The 16,278-nt window shown below is 61.1% G+C and overlaps 1 protein-coding gene across 7 annotated transcripts in view; it reads left to right on the forward strand.

The window, feature by feature from the left end:
• SEPTIN9 (septin 9) overlaps positions 1-16,278 on the forward strand; it is a 145,052-nt gene that overhangs the window by 95,489 nt on the left and 33,285 nt on the right. The window contains exon 1 of one of the 7 annotated variants that reach the window (XM_060645259.3): positions 15,327-15,401. The exons of 4 other annotated variants lie outside the window; for them this stretch is intronic. The gene's annotated coding sequence lies outside the window, so the exon portion shown is untranslated. Of the gene's footprint in view, positions 1-15,326; positions 15,402-15,501; positions 15,634-15,876; positions 15,991-16,278 lie in introns of those variants that run through there. 2 more of the 7 variants (XM_060645257.3, XM_060645260.3) reach the window with 2 other exon arrangements.

A 16,278-nucleotide genomic window follows, 5' to 3' on the forward strand; every position in this document is an offset into this window, starting at 1 on the left:
TGCACCTTGTCCTCTGCGTGGGGACAGACCTGGTGCTCGCTCCGTGGGTGTCCAACATAGGCAGTCTTTTTCTCACCTGGGAGAAGTGGGTGCTCAGTCCCGGGTGGCCTCTTTCTGTCGCCGAGGAAGGGGGACAGTGACGTTTTTGGAGGCAGGAGCCGACCCGCGTGAGAGACTACCCTCCTGGTCCCACGTGCCCCCAGCTCCGCTCCCTGCCTCGATGGGCCCGCAGCCCCCGTGGGCACGTCACCCCCTTTTCCTCCCTGGATGGTGGCTGGTCGGTAGGGGGCAGTGGAGGCCTCGAGTCCCCGGAGAGGCCTGGACACAGCAGAGTTGTCCTGTCACACCCGCAGCGGCTTCCCTCCCTGCCAACATTTGTCCTGGGGGTTGTCACGCCGGGCGGGGGCGGGGTGGGGGGGGTCCCCACCAGGCTGGGGATGAGGCAGAGCTGTGTTGATTTAAACTCCAGTTGAAGTCACGTGATCCCTGCAGCCCAGCGGGAAGTGACCTCATGGCAGGGCCTGTGGAGCCCCCACCACACGTCCCACCGGGGGGTCCCGGACCCAGCCCTGCACGCGGAGGCGAGGGGACCCGGCCCCTCGGAGCCGTCTGGGGAAGACCCAGCCCAGGGCCCGGCTGACAGCTCTTTGGAACGTTCCGTGTGCCGGGCTGGCGGAGCCTGGGTGCCGACGGAGGGGGAGCTGCTGAGAAGCTAAGACGCATCTGCCTTCCTGATTGAAAACAACCCGTATTTCTCGCTATTTAAAAATTATGCCAACTCATGGCAAAGGCAATTTTTAAATTGGAACACTCTAGAGAAAACCGTCACTGACGATTGCATCAGAAGGAAATAATAAAGCACGGCTGGCATTTTCTTCCAGGCTGTTTCCCTCCCCGTATGCTTAATACAAATGACTTTTTAAAAATAGTCCAAACGGGGTCTGACGCCTCTTTCTGCCACATACGGGAGTGCCTCCCCCCCTGGGGGGGTTTCCTCCCTCTGCCTGCGTCTGGCGCTTCTACGGGTTTGCGCCCGCTTGCTCCAGGAGGGCACGGCCGGTCCAAAACCACCTTTGGGGCCGGCGGGACTCACGAACAGGCCGGGGAGGCTTTCAGCAGAGGCTCGGCCCCTGGCGGGGGCAGCGGGCGAGGAGTGAACCCCCTCGGATGCCGTCTCCCGTCATCCCGCGGGGTTGTCTGTGAGTGGCACAAGCAAGAGTGTGGCCACAGAGCCGGGCCGAGTGACCTTCCTGGCGGCACGGCCGTGGCCAAGGTACTTTGTTCCCTTCTGTAAAATGGGCTCATAGAAAGACTCAGGAGAGCTCAGTGAGACACGGGTGAGTTCATCCAGAGGAGCAGAGGCCTCAGAGCGGATCACCTCACTGTCCCCGTCAGGGTCATGGGCACTTTGGGTGTGTTCTGTCCCCATTGCCCTTCTCTGTCATCAGGCTGTCATTTGTTGAGGGGCCAGGCCCGGAGCCGAGGACTGGGGTTTCCGGGTGGGACACGAGGACACCAGGGACTGGCCCCGGCTGCCCCACCGCCCCGTCCTCAGCGGGTCCCTGCCAGGCGAGCAGGGGAGGGGGAGGGGCGGCTCCTACCCCCCTCCCGCTGTGTGCCCTGGGGCGACTTGCTTAGCCCCTCTGTGCCTCGGTTCCTGATCCGGTTCCTGATCCGTTGAAGGAGGGGAGGAGAGCCGCAGAAGGCTCCAGGAAGGCGCCAGTCGATTGCGGTGGGGGACGCATGTGATGCTCTGGGAACAGAGCTTGCGGTTCATAAGCTCTTACTCGGCGTTAGCGTTTCTCGTAGCTGCCGTCCCGAGAATTTTCTTGGATCTCGGGACGCTGACCACCGCAGATGGAATGCTCTCTCCGGAAGCCATCGGGGAGGGACGGCCGCGGCGGCAGGAACGGTTACCGGCCGGGAGCCGCCGCCTGGAGCACGGTCACTGTTCTCTAGGGGGAGGTGGCCAACCCTGCAGTCCCTTGTCCCAGCAGCTTGAGTCCTCGGCCCTGAGAAGGGGCGGTGGGGCGGGTGGCGGGCTGACGGCCCTTTGCGGGGGACCTCATTCTCCGAGGGTGTCACTGCTCGGCTGTGGAGGGGCCTCGCCCCCTGTCACCTCGCGGGTCCCCGCTGTGGCCTCAGCAGCTCCAGCAGAAGGCTTTCGGGGCCACGGAACGGAACCCCCGCCTCGCAGTGGCCCAGGAATCGGCTGTAGCCCGAAATGAGAAGTCCGGAGGCCAGGCCGCTCGGGGATGCTGCGAGCGACGCCCCGTTCAGCCGTCCTCAGGTGTGGCTTTGCTCTGGGCCCGTGGTCACAGGGTGCTGCGCGTCCGGAGGAAGGAGAGCCTGTCCTGTGAGCCTCACCTCCAGCCCCTCGGTGCCCCCTCAGGCACCCTTCCTCCCCCGAGCCTTTGCCTCCCAGCTCCGGGTCACGGCCGGGACCCGGCCTGCTGGCTCCTGCCCCGGAGCACGAGGTGTCCCACGAGGTGTCAGGGGCGGCTGGGACAGGTGGGGCTGAACGGCGGAGCACGGAAGAGACCCCCGGACTCTGGCTGGCGTCTGAGCAGAGACGGGCCACCGCGGGGCCAGTCCTTGGTGACCAGGTGAGCGGGTGAGGCGGGACGGGTTCCGCCAGCCCAGCCCCCCCACCCCCACCCCTTCCATGCCAGAAAACCAGCAGCTGCGGCCCGGGGCACTGGCGCTCTGGCCGGAGAGGGTGGGCTGGGCCGGGGCCTGACCTCCAAGCCAGATCCAGCCGTCCCAGGGACAGGCTGTAGCTGCCCACGCTGGGGAGAATCCGCAGGGGGGCGGGGGACAGGGGAGGCCTGGCTGCCCCTCTGCGTCCCCTTCTCTGCAGGCTTGGCCGGGGGTGCGCCCTGCCCTTTCCTGGTCCCCCACCCGCCTTTCGTGTTCCTGCTGGTTTCCTTTCCTGCCCCCTCCCTCCGGCGCCGTATGGTACTAATTAAGTCCTTCCGCCCGCCGCGAGCAGAGCTTGTGTGGGGCCTCCCCCGACCCCGGGGTGGGGGTGGGGGGGGTCCCCTCGTCCTCTGGCTCTCGAGAAACCAGACATTTTGCGCCTGCTTGTGGGTTTCGGGACAGTGCGGGACTGAGCCGCTGCCCGTCTGCGTGGGTCTGAGAGTCGTGCTTTTCGACTTGGGGGGGGCCCCTTGGCTGGGGGTTCGCAGGCGTGCTCCCCACGCTCCCTGGGACAGGCAGGGTTCCTCGTCCCCCATCCAGGCAGCTCCTCTCCGGCCTGCTTTCTGTGGAAGGCTCCCTAGAACAGGGCCTCGCAGTGAGGAGGCAAGACCGGCCCAGGCCCTTGGGCGGCTGTCCCCCCACCCCCTCCCCTCCCCTCTGCCCACCTGGGCCACCTTCACCCCGTCCTCAGCTGGAGGGAGGGGGCAGAAAAGGCAAAGGAACACGACGCGAGGGAGCCATGGGTGGGGCGGGGGTGGGGCGGCGGGTGGCCCCAGCAGCACCTGGTTCCGCGAAACCCCGAGTCCCAGGTATTCCTGGGCTCCCCACGCCCCACCCCTGGCCGGCCTTGAGGGTCGGCGTTGGCTCTCGTGCAGGAAGCTAAGGCGCGTCTGGAGGAGGGAGGGAGAGGAGTGGTTTCGAAGACGACAAGGAGATCTTTCACCGTCCTCGAGTGTGGACGGAGGGTGGTGGCCTGGGGCCTCCGTGGTTCCTAACTCAGGGGGGTGGTTGGTCACTGGGGACTAAGGCCGGTTTCCAGCTTCTCCGCTGCTCTCACCCGAAGGGAGAGAGGCAGGCGGGGAGGGCGGCACCTTCTGTGGGCTGGGGCCTCGAGCTGCAGAGGAGGGACGGGGCCCCGACCACGCGGACGGGGGCGTGGGGGTCCGTTCATGGTGACCAGGGCTGCCCTGGGACTCCGCGTGGCCTGAGGGCGCTTTACCTGGCATACGCACCTCCTTTAATCCCATCATCCGTGCCGTGAAGTCAGTTCTGTCAGTATTCCCATTTCACAGCCGAGGAGCTCAAGGCAGAGGGATTAAGTAACCTGCCCAAAGTCACACAGCTAAGTGGGCGTCACGGAGGGAAGGTTTGCCTCCCGGAAGCCTGACTCCCGAGCCCCTGACGTACCTCCTCGGACCTCTTACTTAACTCTCTCTCCTTATGGCGGAGACCGTGAGGCCAAGAGAGGGGCGGTGAGAGTTGGCCAGGGTCACACAGCAGGTTGGTGGCCGAGCCGGAGGCCCGGCCCCCAGGCCCTGGTTCTGTGGCCTCCCCTTAAGTGGCTGCCTGTTTGGAGGTGGAACGACCCATCCTTGGGGTGGGGCCGGGTACACAGGTCAGCGAAGCCCAGTCTCCCCACACATCATTCCAGAAAGATGGGGCACCTGAGGGAGGCAGACACCCTTTGGGCTAACGACCACAGCTATTCGTCATTGGATCCTTTACGGTTTTGAGGGTGTCCTTGGGCCTCCCACCTCTGTCCCTCACTCGGTCACTGGGCGGCCTTCAGCTCAGGTACGTTGTGTGTGTGTGGGAGACTGCCAGAGAGGCACCGTGGGCATCTGAGCACGTTTGCTCCTGAGCCCTGCCTTTGTTCCTTTTTTTTTTTTTTTAACGTTTATTTATTTATTTTGAGAGAGAGAGAGAGAGAGTAAGAGGAGAGGGGGCAGAGAGAGAATCTCAAGCAGGCTCCGCACCGTCCGTGCAGAGCCCGATGCGGGGCCCGAACTCATGACCCATGAGATCAAGACCTGAGCTGAGATCAAGAGCCGCACGCTTAACCGACTGAGCCACCCAGGTGCCCCGTGAGCCCCCTGCCTTTGTGTCCTTGGTGAGGCGTGACCCTCTCAGGGGACCGCAGCCCGCACCCCGTCCCCTGGGGCAGGGCCGGGGCTCGGAGGCCGGGCTGCAGGCAAGCGCTGTGCCCACCCGGTGTGTGTGTTCTCACGCGCGGCCTTGACCGCGCACGCGTGCGTTTTTACGCACGAGGGTCAGGGGACCGGCGTGGTGGGAGGGAGTGCAACCTCGCCGGCAGGAAGTTGGCGGGCAGCAAAGAGTTAACCCTGGATCCCGCCACCCCTGTGGCTTTTCCCAGGGAAAAGGACAGGAATGAGAGGCCTCTTCGGAGGAAGGGGTGGGTGGGGGGATGCAGTGAGAACAGGCTTTCTGCACAGGCACCTCGAGCCACCCCGCATATTTAATCCCACCGACTTCTGCAGGCCAGCTGTTCAGAGCGAGCCCGGAAGGTTGGAGGGAGAGCTTCCAACGGCAGAAAGGGTGGAATGAATGTGGGATTCATTACTGGAATTTGGCAGGGCGAGGAGCCTCACTTTCTCCCCCGAGATGGGACGGGGGCGGGGAGGCCCTGGGCCGGAGCCACGGAGGGGTGGGGGCTGGAGGGCCAGAGCCCCTTCCCATCCCCCCCCCCCCCCCCCAGCGGAGCTCCTGGGGCCCCTGCTCGCCGTTCCCCGGGCTCACCCTTCCCCTGAGAACCGCAGGCGGGAATCACGTGCCCGGCTTGCCCCCGCGCCTCCCCGGCCTCTGCGGCCCCTGCCACCTCCAGCCTCCTGTTTCGCTGCCCTGGCTGCTCGCACGGAGGCCGGGCCGGGCGTGGGCAACAGCCGCTTCCCGGCAGCCGCCCTCGGCCTGAGAGCAGCTGAAACGTACCGACGCCCCTGCGGGGTGGGCCGAGTGTCCGGGCTTTGGGAGGACACCCGGGGAGAGGGCCAGGGTGCCACCACGTGGGACAGGGCACAAAGAAGTGTCCCCGAGCGTTTCTCAGGGCAGGGGGTCCCACTGGGTTCCGGAAGCGTTCTCTGCGGGTGCAGCTGGTAGACTCTCTCTTCAGGGAGGAGAAAGGGAGAGGCCCAGAGGGGCCAGTGCTGGATTCTGACCTCCACAACTGGGAGAGGACAGATGTATGTTGTTGTAAGTCCCGATGTTTGTGGTAGTTTGTTACAGCAGCAACAGGAAGCTAATACAGTCAGGAAGTGGTGATCTTCTGGAAAAATTCCGGAGGCATCCTCCATGTCCCGAGCCTCTGTGTGCCCACTTTGGGCTCTCCCAGCCTCTCCCAGCTCCAGACCCCACAGGAAGGCTCCCCTGGGGCACGGCAGGAAAGACACCAGTTGAGAAACCTATTTATTCCCCTTTTCGCAAGTGAAGGCGAGGGTGAGGGTCGGAGCACTGGCCTCATTTTTGTGTTTTTTTTTTTTTTTAAGTCTGTAGCCTGAAGAGGGTTCAACTTCCTGACTTGTGAGTGAGGACACTGAGGCCCAGGGAAGTTCAGCGGCGGGTTCAGGGGTATGCAGGGAGTTCAGGCCGGGTGTTCAGCCCGTCCCCCGAAGCACTGTCCTCAGTGGTGGTAGATGGTCACGGGTGTGGGGGCCTCCCGTTAAAAAAAAAATTAAAAAAAAATTAAATTAAAAAAAAAAACCAGCTTTGTCTTGAAGTTGCCTTAGCCTCTCAAGACGTTACAGAAGCAACCATAGAAAGTTCCTCTACCCTTTACCCAGCCTCCTCCCTCAGGAGAGCTTGGTTCATTATCAAAGCCAGGAAATGACTGTGGTCTCATTCAGCTCTTACCAGCTTTCGGGGCGTTTACTGTCTTCGGTGTGTGGGTCTGTGAGATGCTACCACCTACCTGGATTCATGTAGGGCACCCCCCTCCCCACCCCCCTCCCCCCACCCCAGTCGGGAGACAGAGATGTTCCGTCCCCGCAAAGAATATTGCCTGGTTTTGAACTTACCTAAATGGCGCTGCAGAGCATGCTGTTATTAGGCACATTTTTTCTCTCATTTTGGTTTCTTTCACTGAATGTTGTGTATTCCTCTTTTCACGTACTTTTATTTTCTTGAGACCGACAGAGAGAGCGTGCACGTGCACGAGTGAGCGAGAGACAGAGAGAGAAGTGGGGCTCAAGCTCACAAACCGCGAGGTCGTGACCTGAGCCCGAGGGGGACGCTCACCCGACTGAGCCACCCAGGCGCCCCCGAAGATTTCTTGAGTCTTTAGTAAACGTGCACTATCTTGGCCAGTGAACAGCTGGAGCCTCTGTCCAGCCCGAGCAAAGTGGGCTCCCGGGTGTGTGTGGGGGGGGGGGGGTGGCTGGCACTTGGGGTGCTCAGGTGTGTGGGGTGAGCCGGGGAGGGTCAGCTTCCCCTCTCTGAATGATGTTCCAGCAGCTTCCCAGCCTGCGATTTCCTGAGCTCTTGGTCCTGGGAGGGGAGAGAGGAGGAAAGAGCCGGGCCGGCTCGGGCCTGGATCACACAGGCCGCTTCGTTTACGGGAATGGTGGTCTCACCTAAAGGCGTGAGGGGTTTCGGGGACCCCGCACCACAAGCGGGTTCTGGGGCTGACAGAAGCCTCGCGTCAGGTAGCCTGAGACCTCAGGCCTGAGACCGAGGAGGCCTCTGCCCCCAGAGGAAAAAACAAGGCTTCCGTTGGCTGGGACGTTTTCTGCCAGGTCATGAAAACAGGCCCGGGAGTCACTGGCTCCCCTTAGGTGGGAGCATCCTGTGGTTTTCAAAGCCCTTTGAGGTTGTCAGCTTGTTATCATCTTGCTCAGAACCCCACAAGGGGGGAGGGCAGGAGGTCTGAGCAGCCTCCTTGCCAGCAGCCCAGTAGCAGGTGGTTTGCTGCCCTCGGTTTACAGGTGAGGAAACTGAGGCTCAGGGAGGTGACGACTTTTGCCAGTTAGCCACCGAAAAGCTCACACCTCGTTATTCCCTCGGGCCTGCGAAGATTTCTTCAGCGTGTGTGTGTGTTTTATCTATTTTTGAGAGCGAGGGAGAGAGAAAGCGTGCTCACAAGCCAGGGAGGGGCAGAGAGAGACGGGGACAGGGGATCCAAAGCAGGCTCCGAGCCGTCAGCACAGAGCCCGACGCGGGGCTCGAACTCACGAACCGCGAGATCGTGACCTGAGCCCGAGGGGGACGCTCACCCGACTGAGCCACCCAGGCGCCCCCGAAGATTTCTTGAGTCTTTAGTAAACGTGCACCATCTTGGCCAGTGAACAGCTGGAGCCTCTGTCCAGCCCGGGCAGCGACACACGCTGTTGTTCTGCACGTCCCGTAACTGGGAGCGTGTCCTTGCGCAGTTTTTTGTGCTTGCAAATTGAGGTCCTGCGCCTCATGCCTGTGGTTCTGGTTTGTGCATTTTTGCTGCCGGGTGGTGGTTGGTGGGTGGATATACCACAGCTTTCTGTTCTCTCCTCGATGGACATCGGGTTGTTTCCAGTTTTCGCCGTTAGAAACAATGCAAAAAGAAAGGAAAGGAAAGGAAAGGAAAGGAAGGAAGGAAGGAAGGAAGGAAGGAAGGAAGGAAGGAAGGAAAGAAGGAAGGAAAGAAGGAAGGAAAGAAGGAAGGAAGGAAGGAAAGAAGGAAGGAAGGAAGGAAGGAAGGAAGGAAGGAAGGAAGGAAGAAACAAACAGTGCTGCGTACCCATTCTTGTGTCCCCTGGTAACTCAGGAATGTGGATTTAGAAATATTATCGTAAAACCTGTAGCCTACCTGTGGGCCTGTGATCTCTGTTCCCACCCCAGCCTGTGTCCAGAGAGGTCTGGACTGGTCTGATGCCTGGCCTAGAGAGAACGGGCGGGCTGAGAAGTCAAACCCGTTGTGTCCCACTTCATTCTCTCTGGGGCCCTTAGAAGGTACTGTAGAGGCCAAGTGGTTCCACGTCTGACAAGGTTGGGAATTAAAGAGTTTAAAATAAAAATAAAGGGGGGGGGGGGCGCCCCGGTGACTCAGTCGGGTAAGCGTCCGACTTCGGCTCAGGTCGTGATCTCGCCGTCCGAGAGTTCGAGCCCCGCGTCGGGCTCCGTGCTGACAAGCTCGGAGCCTGGAGCCTGCTTCGGATTCTGTGTCTCCCTCCCTCTCTCTCTCTCTCTCTCTCTCTGCCCCTCCCCCGCTCACGCTCTCTCTCGAAAATGAATAAATATTTTAAAAAGTTAAAATTAAAAAACCCTCACATTATAAAATGTCAAACATTTGATGTGCTGGTGTATATACTTGTAAACCTCAAAAGAGGGATGGTGGAGGGTAGCAGTTGATTGATACAGTCATGGAAAACTTTTAGGATGGAGGTATCTTGCAGGGCAAATTTTCCTGCTTTAACAGACTTTGAGAACCAGGGGTCTGAATTCCTGGCTGTGGGTGTGGAAAGTATGGATCTGCAGTGAAGAAAGGGGTTTTTTTTTGGGGGGGGGGGTTGGGTTTTTTTTTAGTAGGTGCTGGTGAGGAACACCTTTTCCTCTATCCTCTTAGGTTCAGTCCTTGGGGGCCTGCAAATTAAACTGACAGGAGCCGCACCCCTCCAGCCCCCCAAATTAAACCGATAAAAAGCCATACGTCTGAGCAAGAGAAAAGATAGCTCTAATCATGTACATATGGGAGTTTGCAGAAAAATGTGGCTCAGATGGGCAGTTAGAATTTGAAGCTTCTATACTATCCTAGTAGGGGAAAGGGAGGGGGAGAGGAACATTTCCTGGAAAACAAAGGACTTTTTGGAAAGATAAATGGCCCCTTAGGACAGATGGGAAGTCGATAGCTTTGTGAGTGTCTGTTTTAGGTGTGGTGCAAAGACTTCTCATCTCTTGTGATAAAGTCCGTCTTCCCTTGGTTGCTTGGCGGAGGGGAATGATGGCAACCGTGTTCTTTTGTGGGTTCTGCTTTTAGATCAAGAGATTTCAGGAGCTCAGATGTCCTTTTTCTTGCTCTTTTCCAAGTCCCGGCCAGGCAGTGGGCTGTGTGGAGATACTTTAGCAAAAGCCCGAGCCTGGCCCGCTGAATCTCCAGCCCCTCCACCCCCCCCCCCCCCCCCTTCAGCAAGAACTGCGTGGACCTTCGGGGTCAAAACCAAGTTTCTCTGGGCCGAAGGGTTGATTTTGTCCTAAGGCAGGATAAAACCTCTTGAGGATGGACGCTTCCCCCGGACGGTTGAAGGAGCTGTTGACCCTGAGAGCTGCACTCATCCGAGCGTGTCTCTTGGGTACATTCCGCTCCAAATGCTGTCAGGATCTCGCCGGATCCCAGCTGTGTGTGTGTATGCATCTATCAGGCCTAAACGGTACTTCTCAACCCGGACCGCACGTTAGAGCCCCCTGAGAAATTTTCCAAAAATACCAAGCCCTAGATCAGTTGAATCAGAATGGCTGGGGTGGGGCCCGGGCGTCTCTATTTCTTACCCGCTCCCCTTAAGAAGGATGGAGTGCTGCTAGGATTGAGATCCTGTTTCCAGAAACCAAACCAAGAATCCTGCCCTTTCTCACCCCGCGTCCCGGAGCCTCGGTCCCCCTCTAAATACGGAACCCTGTATGGTTTGACTCAAAATCCTACCATCTAAGCTGCTGGGCTTTTTGGTTTGGGCCCTTGTTTCAGTGAAGGGGAGGGGAGGACCCACAGTATCACACCTAAAGGCGACCTGGAGCGCCCCCACCTGGCGGTCCTCCCTCCTGACACCCCGGAGTGTTCCAGAGACACCTTGGGTGTCTTTACCGGTCTTTGCAGGGTCTGAGTGTTTCGGTGCTGGGAGTCTAGGATTCTGGCTTTGTATCCGCTGGGAGTTCGGAGCCCCAGGGCGCGCAGTTACCGAGGGAGGGTGGGGTGGGTGGGGCTGGGAGTGTGCCTGGAGCTTCTTTGATCCCACTGCGTGGCCCTCGAGCCGGGATAATGCACCGGGATAATGGGATGACGAGCGGTGGCTGCAGAAGAGGAGCACAATTTCCTAAAGTTAAGATATCATAACATCGTTTCTAACACACACTGTTGACACGGTGGCTTTTCTGGAGGAGAAAGAAATGTGTATTAAAGCCTCCTTGAGGGACAGTGGAGGAGGGAGTCACGCTTGTTAGAAAGGAGGAAGTGGGGCCTTCCTGCCCTGCGCTCCCAGGAGCGGGTGAGTAAGTCAGCCTGGCAAGTGCTCCAGATCCGTGGGACCGAAGGGTGGTCCCGGCTGAGGGAGGCCATCTGGAGGACTCCCTGGAGGCGGTGGCCTTTAACGGGGAGCGGGGCAGGGGGCTGGGGGTGGATTTTAGGTGGGGTTTGGGAGACGGCAGGGTCTGGACAGGGGGTGTAGGCTCATTAGAAAACAGCATGGGGGCGCCTGGGTGGCGCAGTCGGTTAAGCGTCCGACTTCAGCCAGGTCACGATCTCACGGTCCGTGAGTTCGAGCCCCGCGTCAGGCTCTGGGCTGATGGCTCAGAGCCTGGAGCCTGTTTCCGATTCTGTGTCTCCCTCTCTCTCTGTCCCTCCCCCGTTCATGCTCTGTCTCTCTCTGTCCCAAAAAAAAAAAAAAAAAAAAAAAAAAAAGAAAACAGCATGTGTAAGAGGTGGCCGAGCTGGGAAGACGGTCCCTGGGGTGGCTCTGGGGACGGAGGAGAGGCTGCTCTCCCCTGTCTCCAGGGGGCTGGGATGAGGGCGGAGGAGACCCCCCTGTGCTGTGCAAACCCCTGCCTTGGGGGATGAGGGGAGGGGCCTTGAGAATTTTGTCAAGTGGTCGGTTACCAGTGAGATGGGCAGAAGCCAGAGGTTGAGATGCCAGCAGGTGGTGGAAACATAGAAGGCACAATGCAGACCAACTGTTAGGCGGTGGGGAGAGAGCCCACGGGCCCAAGGAGGGGGCTTGTGTTTGAGACGGGGGACAGCCTGCCCGTGTTCCTCCTCGGCCAGGTTGCAAAGGGACCGGAAGAAAGACGTCAGCCCAATGTGACTCAACCGCCAGCCTGCAACGCTACCCTGCGGCGAGAGAGACTTTGCAGGCCTCTCTCCCTGCAGGCAGGCCTGAGCCCTCACCCTGGGGCCTTTGGGAGCCCCCACCTCCCCAGGGACAGCAGGACCTTGGGTGGGCTCCCCTCCCCCCGGGGGGGTGTGGCTGCACCTGCTGGCTTCCCACATCAGCGGCAGCCCCCTGCCCTCCCGTGTGGGAGTCCAGTGACCGTCCGGCAGAGGAGAGGGAAGGATACTTTCTTCTTGGCCTTTGATGGGAAGCATCGGCTGCCTCCCGCGGGGTTTGCCCAGGGTGGGTTGGGAAAGAGGTTGTAGGAGGGCTGAGGCTTGGCAGGAGAGAGTTGGGGGCCCCGGGCCCTGGGGCGTGTGCGTGCGTGCGTGTGTGAGAGAGGGAGAGGGGGGGTGCGGTGTGACCACTTCCCTTCCCTTCTGCTGCTGCTTTGAGCCACATGAGGGTCTCGGGCATCACAGGGGCATCACGTGGGCATCACGTGGGCATCCCGGCACTGCAGGGTGGGTGACACCCTCGGACCGTGCTCTACTCCCAGTGGGCCCATTTGTAAGTGGGAGCCTGACCCAGCTGTCCCCCTGTGGCTTTCAGAATAGGACCCTGTGGCAGGACAGCTGACCAGTGCCTCCAGCTCCCTGGCGGCTCCCCCAGGGAGGCCAGTGGGTGAGCAGCACCCACTGGTGGAAATGGTCTAGGGCATCCTTGTCAGCAGGGGACCCCCCACCACTCCCCTGCACGGCCTCCTGGTGCCCAGTAGGGGGGCTTCCTTGGCTTTATGGGCAAGGGTCGAGCTCAGAGTTGGACAGTTCGACTTAGATCCCCCTCGTTGGGGCTGGGAGGGATCCTCTTTGCTGCTCCTGGACCCGAGAGTTTCCTTCTGGCCCGGAGCGTCCCGTTTCTTCGTTCCTGCGAGGAAGCTCCCCCCTTCCAGCGGGCCGGTCGGGACTGAAGGCCGTGTGAGTGTCCTGGGGCCGCTGCGACAGAGGCCTCACACAACAGAAACCTGTGCCCCTGCAGCTGTGGAGGCCACAGGCCTGGGGACAGGAGTGGGCGGGGCTGGCTCCTCCGGGAGGCCCCTGGGGAGTAGGGCGCCCTCGCTCAAGAGAAAAAAGGATGCATTAAACTTGCTTTTTTTTTTTTTCTGTAAATACTTTTTTATGGCATCAAACACACAGGATGTGAACTTTACCGTTCGAAAGACTTAGCACATTCACAGTGTTGTGCAACAGCACCATGATCTAGCTCCAGAACATTCTCATCAGCTCCAAAGGAAACCCCATGTCCGTTAAGCAGTCAGTTCCCACTGCTGCCCCCGCCCCCAGTTTGGCAGCCTCAATCTGCTTTCTGTCTTTATAGATTTCTTTTCTAACCAGTGAAGCTGTTTGTGACTTTGAAGTCAGTAAACAAAGGCAGGATGAGTCGTGGTTGGAGCGTGGAATCCCTGGGCTCACAAAGGCCAGGGTTCGTGGTAGCTCAGCCGGACCACACGCTCCTCTCCCTCTCTCCTTTCTTGGGGTCCCCGCCTGGGCTCCCGCCGCCCCCCGCCATTCTCCACTCTCTCCCTTTGCAAATGGCCCCAGTACATCCGCCGAAGGGGGACACTGGGATGTAGAGACCGGTGGCCTCAGCGATATCTTCCAGTAAAGACAACGGTGGGTCCCCTCAAGCTGTGCCCTGCAGCACCCCCAAAGTAGCCACACCCCCGCTGTTGAAAAGGAGGTGCGGGGCTACAATAAAACGGTCTACGTAAACAGCTGTCCAAGGGTCTGGTGTAACCAGGGTGAAATCGAGAATGTCCGGGACGGTAGCCGTTTGCAACGTGGCTAGTCCAAGCCGGGGGCGGGTGGGGGGGGGGTCCCCTAAGTGCACGGTGCACGCTGGACTTCATAGACTTCAGTACGGAAAGCAGAACGAATGTAAAATACCTAAAAAGTGTTTACGTTGATGACATGTGGCGTTGATAATATTTTGGCTCCATTAAGTGAAATATATTTCGCGTCACCTGTTTCTTAACGTTTTTCAACGTGGCTACTGGAAACTTGAAAATTACAGACGTGGGGTGCTTATCGGGGACCTGCCTTCTGTTTTCTTCTGGGGGATCAGGCTGTTCCTCTAGTCCAGGGACCCCCTCCTCCTGTGCTCTGGAGACCCCCATCGGGTGAGCGATGAGTGAGGGAACATGTGGAAAGCCCACCCGGGTTGTCTCCTGGGCCAGAGGTGAGCAGGGAGGGGAGGAGGTAGGGCAAGGGGCGGCCTCGGAGAGCCTGAGGTTTGCCCACGTGTGGCCCGGGAAGCGGTGGTGGGCCCTGGGGGGCAAAGCTAGGTCAGGGACAGAGAAGGAGCTGCTGAGGGGAGTACTGAGACGGCGGCCCTCTGCCCACAGGACAGGTGCAGAGTGGAGGTGCATATCCAGGCTCCTTGTTAACCTTGACACCTGGGACAGGAGTCCCCCCTGGCATCCTTTGTCCATGGTTCTTGGAACTGTCCTTCGGGGCCCCGGTGACAGGGGCCCACCCCTGACTCCCCATCCTAGGAAACCACCTTCTTGGAGGAAAGAGAGGCGTCAATTTTGAGTGGCCACTCTTCCTGATTCTGGTCGTCCTGTCCCACTTTAGTTCTCGTGACTACAGTTGACGCGCCCATTTTGCAGGTGGGGAGGGCCCGAGCCCGCAGGGTTGGGTCATGAGCCAAAGCTCTCTCCCGGGAAGGGGGCCTGATTCTGGCGTCCGCCTCCGAGGTCCGCGTCTCAGATCCACGACCGTCCTCCCTCCCGCCGTGATGGGAACAAGATCTCCGGACACGCATCCCTCCCCTGGACGCTCCCCGTCTTTGGCCAGGCGCCCAGAGACCACGGCGGCGGCTTTGCACTCTGCGTGGGGTGGGGAGGGGAGGACAGCGGCCCCCTGAAGCCTTCACGGTTCGGAGTCCGTGGCCATCAGGGGTGGGCAGTGCTTGGGCTGGTGCTGCTGGGGAGAGCTGGCTTCTGAGGAACCCCAGGGGGACCAGCTGGATGTGGCCGGTTTGCCAGCGTGGCCAGTGGGTGGGCGCCTGGGGGCCTCGTCCACCAGCCACGCGGGGGGCATGGGAATGGGAAGGAGAGCCGGCCTCGGGAGCGGGTCTGGGCCAGCTGGCCCTCACACCACCTTCTCAGGTGTCCCTCAGGGCTCCTCTGCACTTGAACGACTCACTCCCCGCCCCTGCAAATCCCCCCAAAACCCGCGGGAGCTCTCTGCTAGTGGGGAGGAGGCCTGGGGCTCCCTTGGCCACTCTAGCGCCTGGGAGTGACTCACTCAGGTCAGAGGTCGTGGCACGGGATGGGTCTGGCAGATCCCAGCGTCCAGGCCCAGCCCCAAACAGGGTGGTTCCCAAGCTCCTCCCTCTGGGGACCACCTAGCCCATCCCCCCCTGAGGGTCCCAGCACCACACCAGGCTCTGCGGGGGAGGGTGACTCAGTGCCAGGGCCCTGAGGGCTGTAGAAGCCGCGGCTCCGGGAAGAAAGAAAGTGCTCAGGGTGAGCCGGCCCCGCCCGTACCTCCCCGCCCCGCCCGGCCCCAGTTCCCCTTCTCGAGGCTTCTCCCTGGGGGCCATCTCCACCACGGCGCGCTTAGGCAGTTGAGGCTTTGGCCCTTGACCGCTTTCCTGGGGGAGGTCTGCCGACCTGAGGGAGCCCGTCCGATAGCCTGGGTGTGTTATCTGAGCCGGCCGGGGGTCAGGACCCGTTTGGGGCTCACCTGGCCAAGGGAGGGGGGTGCTGGGCGGGGCAGCAGGGACCGAGGGCGCCCCCGGGCAGTGTCAGATTCCCGGCACCACCCTGCACTCCCGTCCCGCCCGCCTCCCCCGGGCAGGACCGTCTGGGAGGAGGGGACTCTGCGGGCGCCCTGACTTGTGGCCGGGGCGGTTGGGACTGGACGTCCAGGTGAGCCGTCTTCCCTCTCTCCCTCCTGGAGCTCTTTCCTGGGGGACCCCGTCGCTTCCCTGGAGGCCGGCTCGGGAGCTCGGCTCCTTGGCGTTTCTTACGCACCGAATGCACCCCGGTTGGTTTCGGGCCTGCAGCCGGGCGCCCCTTCTCTCCCCCGCCCCCGACTCTGCTCCCCTCGCCCTGCCCCCGAGCCTCCGGGCTCAGGCGGTCCCTCCTACCTCTGCCCGCGCTCTGGGAGGCTCCTTGTTCCGCGGCCACAAAGCCCCTTTGATCCTCTGCTCGGCTCCGAGCCATGTGACCCGGTGGGCGGGCCGCGCTCTCCGGCAGCCAGCGCAGCCCGACTCAGCTGCAGGGGTGAGTCCTCCGCTCCCTTTGTTCCTTGCGGCCTCGCACCGGCGGTGGCCGGGGGCCCTCAGGTGGTGCGGCCGCCCGGCGGTCCTCCGACGGCCCGGTGGCGGGGCCGTGCGCGGCGCCTCCCCGGGGGTCCCTGTCCCCCACCCGGGCCCGGCCCCCCGCTCCCCACCACCAGCCGGCGGGACGGCTCTGGGTCCCCGGGAGAGGGGCGGCGGGAGCTCGGTCTCCACGCGGGGCCCAGATTTTCGGCCGCGGAGCAGGAGAAAAGGGCTTTGTGCGGCCACAGCT

This window comes from Panthera onca, chromosome E1 (genome assembly GCF_046562875.1).
Source record: "Panthera onca isolate mPanOnc1 chromosome E1, mPanOnc1 haplotype 2, whole genome shotgun sequence".
In the NCBI taxonomy this organism is placed as follows: domain Eukaryota; kingdom Metazoa; phylum Chordata; class Mammalia; order Carnivora; family Felidae; genus Panthera; species Panthera onca.